Source organism: Schistocerca gregaria, unplaced genomic scaffold (genome assembly GCF_023897955.1).
Source record: "Schistocerca gregaria isolate iqSchGreg1 unplaced genomic scaffold, iqSchGreg1.2 ptg001269l, whole genome shotgun sequence".
Lineage (NCBI taxonomy): Eukaryota > Metazoa > Arthropoda > Insecta > Orthoptera > Acrididae > Schistocerca > Schistocerca gregaria.
The window spans coordinates 1-7500 of NW_026062583.1; the positions used below are offsets into that span (position 1 = coordinate 1).

At 52.8% G+C, this 7500-nt stretch overlaps 2 non-coding genes across 2 annotated transcripts; both read right to left on the bottom strand.

The window, feature by feature from the left end:
• Positions 1 to 504: 504 nt before the first annotated feature.
• LOC126330204 (5.8S ribosomal RNA) lies at positions 505 to 659 on the bottom strand. The gene has a single exon (XR_007562795.1). It is a non-coding gene; the product is annotated as a 5.8S ribosomal RNA (ribosomal RNA).
• A 369-nt stretch (positions 660 to 1028) lies between these two features.
• LOC126330211 (small subunit ribosomal RNA) lies at positions 1029 to 2921 on the bottom strand. Its single transcript, XR_007562800.1, has one exon. It is a non-coding gene; the product is annotated as a small subunit ribosomal RNA (ribosomal RNA).
• Between the last annotated feature and the right edge of the window lie 4579 nt (positions 2922 to 7500).

Below are 7500 nucleotides of genomic sequence, written 5' to 3' on the forward strand. Positions count from 1 at the left end.
ACCACCCACTTGGAGCTGCACTCTCAAGCAACCCGACTCGAAGGAGAGGTCCCGCCGACGCTCGCACCGGCCGCTACGGGCCTGGCACCCTCTACGGGCCGTGGCCTCATTCAAGTTGGACTTGGGCTCGGCGCGAGGCGTCGGGGTAGTGGACCCTCCCAAACACCACATGCCACGACAGGCGGCAGCCTGCGGGGTTCGGTGCTGGACTCTTCCCTGTTCGCTCGCCGCTACTGGGGGAATCCTTGTTAGTTTCTTTTCCTCCGCTTAGTAATATGCTTAAATTCAGCGGGTAGTCTCGCCTGCTCTGAGGTCGTTGTACGAGGTGTCGCACGCCACACCGCCAGCCGGCTGTGCACGCTACCGAGAAAGTACCGGTATGCGAACCGCCAGGCGACGGGCGCGCATCGCACGTTTAAGGAGACGCGGCCGGCCACACAGGCGACCACGACACTCCCACGTCTCCGAAGCGGGACAAACGCCGCGCGCTTCAGTATACGTAGCCGACCCTCAGCCAGACGTGGCCCGGGAACGGAATCCATGGACCGCAATGTGCGTTCGAAACGTCGATGTTCATGTGTCCTGCAGTTCACATGTCGACGCGCAATTTGCTGCGTTCTTCATCGACCCACGAGCCGAGTGATCCACCGTCCTGGGTGATCTTTTCCTTTTCAGTCTCCCACTGTCTCTTTCAAGACAGCAGCATTTGCGGGACTGAGGCGTCTGACGGCCCCTGTTCCACTATTTTTTTGTGTCCAACGGCCTCACAGCCGATGGGCGTCGTACGGCTCCACACCGGGGCGGACAGGCACTCGGGCGAACGTCATTCAAAACCGGCGCCAGGCGCCAGGTACCGCAGGCCAGCCGCTCCAGAGCTTCAGCGCTCGTACCACACAACAACAACAACACTTCCGCTAGTTTTGAGAGGCACGCGTGGTTCCGCACGCGGCGCACGGCCACTGCCGTACAGGTAGCGTGTTGCGCGACACGACACGACACGCACATCGAAAGACATGCAGTCTAGTCGGTAATGATCCTTCCGCAGGTTCACCTACGGAAACCTTGTTACGACTTTTACTTCCTCTAAATGATCAAGTTTGGTCATCTTTCCGGTAGCATCGGCAACGACAGAGTCGATGCCGCGTACCAGTCCGAAGACCTCACTAAATCATTCAATCGGTAGTAGCGACGGGCGGTGTGTACAAAGGGCAGGGACGTAATCAACGCGAGCTTATGACTCGCGCTTACTGGGAATTCCTCGTTCATGGGGAACAATTGCAAGCCCCAATCCCTAGCACGAAGGAGGTTCAGCGGGTTACCCCGACCTTTCGGCCTAGGAAGACACGCTGATTCCTTCAGTGTAGCGCGCGTGCGGCCCAGAACATCTAAGGGCATCACAGACCTGTTATTGCTCAATCTCGTGCGGCTAGAAGCCGCCTGTCCCTCTAAGAAGAAAAGTAATCGCTGACAGCACGAAGGATGTCACGCGACTAGTTAGCAGGCTAGAGTCTCGTTCGTTATCGGAATTAACCAGACAAATCGCTCCACCAACTAAGAACGGCCATGCACCACCACCCACCGAATCAAGAAAGAGCTATCAATCTGTCAATCCTTCCGGTGTCCGGGCCTGGTGAGGTTTCCCGTGTTGAGTCAAATTAAGCCGCAGGCTCCACTCCTGGTGGTGCCCTTCCGTCAATTCCTTTAAGTTTCAGCTTTGCAACCATACTTCCCCCGGAACCCAAAAGCTTTGGTTTCCCGGAGGCTGCCCGCCGAGTCATCGGAGGAACTGCGGCGGATCGCTGGCTGGCATCGTTTATGGTTAGAACTAGGGCGGTATCTGATCGCCTTCGAACCTCTAACTTTCGTTCTTGATTAATGAAAACATACTTGGCAAATGCTTTCGCTTCTGTTCGTCTTGCGACGATCCAAGAATTTCACCTCTAACGTCGCAATACGAATGCCCCCGCCTGTCCCTATTAATCATTACCTCGGGTTCCGAAAACCAACAAAATAGAACCGAGGTCCTATTCCATTATTCCATGCACACAGTATTCAGGCGGGCTTGCCTGCTTTAAGCACTCTAATTTGTTCAAAGTAAACGTGCCGGCCCACCGAGACACTCAACAAAGAGCACCCTGGTAGGATTTAAACGGGGTCCGCCTCGGGACGCGAAAGCACCCCTTCGGCTCGCCCCACCGGCAGGACGTCCCACGATACATGCCAGTTAAACACCGACGGGCGGTGAACCAACAGCGTGGGACACAAATCCAACTACGAGCTTTTTAACCGCAACAACTTTAATATACGCTATTGGAGCTGGAATTACCGCGGCTGCTGGCACCAGACTTGCCCTCCAATAGATACTCGTTAAAGGATTTAAAGTGTACTCATTCCGATTACGGGGCCTCGGATGAGTCCCGTATCGTTATTTTTCGTCACTACCTCCCCGTGCCGGGAGTGGGTAATTTGCGCGCCTGCTGCCTTCCTTGGATGTGGTAGCCGTTTCTCAGGCTCCCTCTCCGGAATCGAACCCTGATTCCCCGTTACCCGTTACAACCATGGTAGGCGCAGAACCTACCATCGACAGTTGATAAGGCAGACATTTGAAAGATGCGTCGCCGGTACGAGGACCGTGCGATCAGCCCAAAGTTATTCAGAGTCACCAAGGCAAACGGACCAGACAAGCCAATCCGATTGGTTTTGATCTAATAAAAGCGTCCCTTCCATCTCTGGTCGGGACTCTGTTTGCATGTATTAGCTCTAGAATTACCACAGTTATCCAAGTAACGTGGGTACGATCTAAGGAACCATAACTGATTTAATGAGCCATTCGCGGTTTCACCTTAATGCAGCTTGTACTGAGACATGCATGGCTTAATCTTTGAGACAAGCATATGACTACTGGCAGGATCAACCAGGGAGCTGCGTCAACTAGAGCTGAGCAGCCGGCCGCCCGGGAGTGTGTCCCGGGGGCCCGCGCGAACACGCAAGCGTCCGCTCAATTATTCTGCAAACAGGAGGAGGCCGAGCTCCCCTGCACGATACACCTCGAAACCCTCTCAGGTCCCGGCGGCGCGCAGCGCCGTCCTAGGTACTTGGTCGGTTTCGAGAGAGGCGCAATCGCCCGGAGTTAGGCGAGTAGACGGTTTTAGTGCGAACACCCTTGCTCCCAACTGAGCTTGCCGCTGCCGACAGAGGCCCGGGAGCGTGCTGTCGTGGCATTGCCGGCGGGAGACAACACGCGCCACCTATGGTGACCGGCAGCTCCAACGCCAGCGCCACACAAGGGCAAAGCCCCACTTGGGTGCAGAAGCGAACTCTCCCAGCACAGCGCACGCGCCAACACGTCCGCACAACTGCGATACAAACCACCTGCGAGAACCGCTGGGGCGACCGAGCAGCAGACGGCGTCGCGGCGCCGAGTGCCAGGCGGCGGCGCATCCTCAACGCACACAGTCCTCAATCAGACCAGCACACTGCAGATGTCCACCGCGCTTCGCACCGGGCTCGGCTGAACCAACTTTGGCCGCCAGGCGCCGCGTGCAGGGTGCGCCGCAGCGTAGCTGCGCCGCCTGCCGAGCCCGTCGGCTGGCGCTCCTGCCACTCGGCGCCCCCCACCAGCCGCCTGTTGCGCGTGCGCCCACGCAGCGCGCGGCCAACACGCCGGGCGGCCCCCCTTCACCGGCCGGGAACAGTCCCACCAAGCCACCGCCGCGTATCGCTTCATACCCACATGGGCCTAGTCACGTGTGTGGATGTGGCGGGTACCGCTGAAACAACCGGTTAATAGCTGTACCGATCGTCGCCATCACAGATTCACCTCCAGCGTGAACAACCGCTCAACAACGGATTTCCAGTTCATTTGCGTATCTTGGGCAGTAAACGTAGATGTCCACCTACATTTGCGAATTCAACAATTCTTGCATGCCAGGATGTCATGTGTCACGACACGCTACATCAGACCACATACACACTGCGACATGTGCAGAAGAGAACACGTGGAAGGTGGCCCGCGCACGTATGCGATGTCCCTTCCGCGATCCACTGTCAACCGGCATCTGCGGCATGTCCCAGATATGGAACGCGGTCCACCAGGGTAGCACTTTGTGTGAGGCAATACGACAAAGTCGGAATACACGCGTCACTACATCACACGGCTCACGCTGACCTGACCTGACTCACCGCACCACCACCCCCAGCGACCCAGGGTGACATACAATGCGTTCGTACGTTCCTCCCACACGCCTCTACGGCGTACCACAGTGCAACCTAGCTGTTATTGGGAGACGAGACAAGTAGCATCGAGCACAACATATGGAAATTGAGATTCGACACCGTTGGGCACAGCCAGCGTACGGTCACACGTATCACACTACTTCACTCTGTACGTAACTACCGATGATCGGTACAGCGTGTGGGTTACGCGTACGACATCAGCGGACAATGGACACAGACCATACCACGACGTACACTGAGGGCGTCGACATCTGAACGCAACTGAACAGCTGCGAGGCTCATTTAACACTCAAACGCCAGACCGACCAGCTTGAGAGGACGGAGACACAAAGAGAGGGGCAGAGGGGGGGGGGGGGGGGCGATATAGTCCTATTGCAGTACAATTGACAGTGGATAGCGGGAATATGTGGAAAGTAAGCAACACTCGCAAGACATCTACATGAGGATAACAACGACACCAGAGATTCCGAGCAGTGAACTATGTTAGGCAAAGGGACAACGTGGGTTAGGTTAAGGGACAACGTGGGTTAGGTTAAGGGACAACGTGGGTTAGGTTAAGGGACAACGTGGGTTAGGTTAAGGGACAACGTGGGTTAGGTTAAGGGACAACGTGGGTTAGGTTAAGGGACAACGTGGGTTAGGTTAAGGGACAACGTGGGTTAGGTTAAGGGACAACGTGGGTTAGGTTAAGGGACAACGTGGGTTAGGTTAAGGGACAACGTGGGTTAGGTTAAGGGACAACGTGGGTTAGGTTAAGGGACAACGTGGGTTAGGTTAAGGGACAACGTGGGTTAGGTTAAGGGACAACGTGGGTTAGGTTAAGGGACAACGTGGGTTAGGTTAAGGGACAACGTGGGTTAGGTTAAGGGACAACGTGGGTTAGGTTAAGGGACAACGTGGGTTAGGTTAAGGGACAACGTGGGTTAGGTTAAGGGACAACGTGGGTTACGTTAAGGGACAACGTGGGTTACGTTAAGGGACAACGTGGGTTACGTTAAGGGACAACGTGGGTTACGTTAAGGGACAACGTGGGTTACGTTAAGGGACAACGTGGGTTAGGTTAAGGGACAACGTGGGTTAGGTTAAGGGACAACGTGGGTTAGGTTAAGGGACAACGTGGGTTAGGTTAAGGGACAACGTGGGTTAGGTTAAGGGACAACGTGGGTTAGGTTAAGGGACAACGTGGGTTAGGTTAAGGGACAACGTGGGTTAGGTTAAGGGACAACGTGGACACACGCGAGACAGATGTTAGGTTAAGGGACAACTTGAGTTAGGTTAAGGGACAACTTGAGTTAGGTTAAGGGACAACTTGAGTTAGGTTAAGGGACAACTTGAGTTAGGTTAAGGGACAACTTGAGTTAGGTTAAGGGACAACTTGAGTTAGGTTAAGGGACAACTTGAGTTAGGTTAAGGGACAACTTGAGTTAGGTTAAGGGACAACTTGAGTTAGGTTAAGGGACAACTTGAGTTAGGTTAAGGGACAAATTGAGTTAGGTTAAGGGACAAATTGAGTTAGGTTAAGGGACAAATTGAGTTAGGTTAAGGGACAAATTGAGTTAGGTTAAGGGACAAATTGAGTTAGGTTAAGGGACAAATTGAGTTAGGTTAAGGGACAAATTGAGTTAGGTTAAGGGACAAATTGAGTTAGGAGTAAGGGACAAATTGAGTTAGGTTAAGGGACAAATTGAGTTAGGTTAAGGGACAAATTGAGTTAGGTTAAGGGACAAATTGAGTTAGGTTAAGGGACAAATTGAGTTAGGTTAAGGGACAAATTGAGTTAGGTTAAGCGATAATCTGGTACAGCCACAGTTAGGTTAAGCGATAATCTGGTACAGCCACAGTTAGGTTAAGCGATAATCTGGTACAGCCACAGTTAGGTTAAGCGATAATCTGGTACAGCCACAGTTAGGTTAAGCGATAATCTGGTACAGCCACAGTTAGGTTAAGCGATAAACTGGTACAGCCACAGTTAGGTTAAGCGATAAACTGGTACAGCCACAGTTAGGTTAAGCGATAAACTGGTACAGCCACAGTTAGGTTAAGCGATAAACTGGTACAGCCACAGTTAGGTTAAGCGATAAACTGGTACAGCCACAGTTAGGTTAAGCGATAAACTGGTACAGCCACAGTTAGGTTAAGCGATAAACTGGTACAGCCACAGTTAGGTTAAGCGATAAACTGGTACAGCCACAGTTAGGTTAAGCGATAAACTGGTACAGCCACAGTTAGGTTAAGCGATAAACTGGTACAGCCACAGTTAGGTTAAGCGATAAACTGGTACAGCCACAGTTAGGTTAAGCGATAAACTGGTACAGCCACAGTTAGGTTAAGCGATAAACTGGTACAGCCACAGTTAGGTTAAGCGATAAACTGGTACAGCCACAGTTAGGTTAAGCGATAAACTGGTACAGCCACAGTTAGGTTAAGCGATAAACTGGTACAGCCACAGTTAGGTTAAGCGATAAACTGGTACAGCCACAGTTAGGTTAAGCGATAAACTGGTACAGCCACAGTTAGGTTAAGCGATAAACTGGTACAGCCACAGTTAGGTTAAGCGATAAAGTTGGTTAAATTTGGTATTGTGTGGGAAGGGGGCAGAGAGAGAGGGGGGGGGGTGGATAGTGGTGGCAGTACACGGATGCCTGAGTCACCGTCAGATACGTCACGTCGGTTCGATGCTTGTAGCAAGAGGCTGGCGGATGTGTGTCTCTCACTTCTGCAATTTTTCATGTGGTATAACACGAGGGCGGGGGATGATATTTGGTGCCCCTCTGTGTAGGATGTGTGTTGGTGGTGTTGATTTATCTGAGCAATGGTAGTTGTCGGAGGAGTGGGGTATTGTGCTTTTATAGGTGGACCTACTGCTCTGGTTATCATAGTGTCGACGGTGCAATGTGGCAGAGAGGATGCACTCGACATTGTCGCATTCCAGATGTTTACGTATTGTGTGTCTCCGTTGCAGGCCGAGAGTGGTGCATGTTCGAGTGTCTGGCTGACGTGCGATTCACGTTGTGTGCCCAGTCTTACAGCACGTATAGGGACATTCGCATAAATCATCTATATTTGGCCTTGCATCATTTACTAAGCAGTGCCGTGAGACGACCGAACTATTAGGAAAGTACTGATGTACCGCATAATGTTTACCTTCCACCACACGGCGAGTATCGACTGTGCCCAGCGTTGCCACCGCAGGCAGCGGTCACCGTCACCATTGTGCGGCGGAACGGAACATCTATATCCTCAGAGGAGCACTCTTTGCCGCCG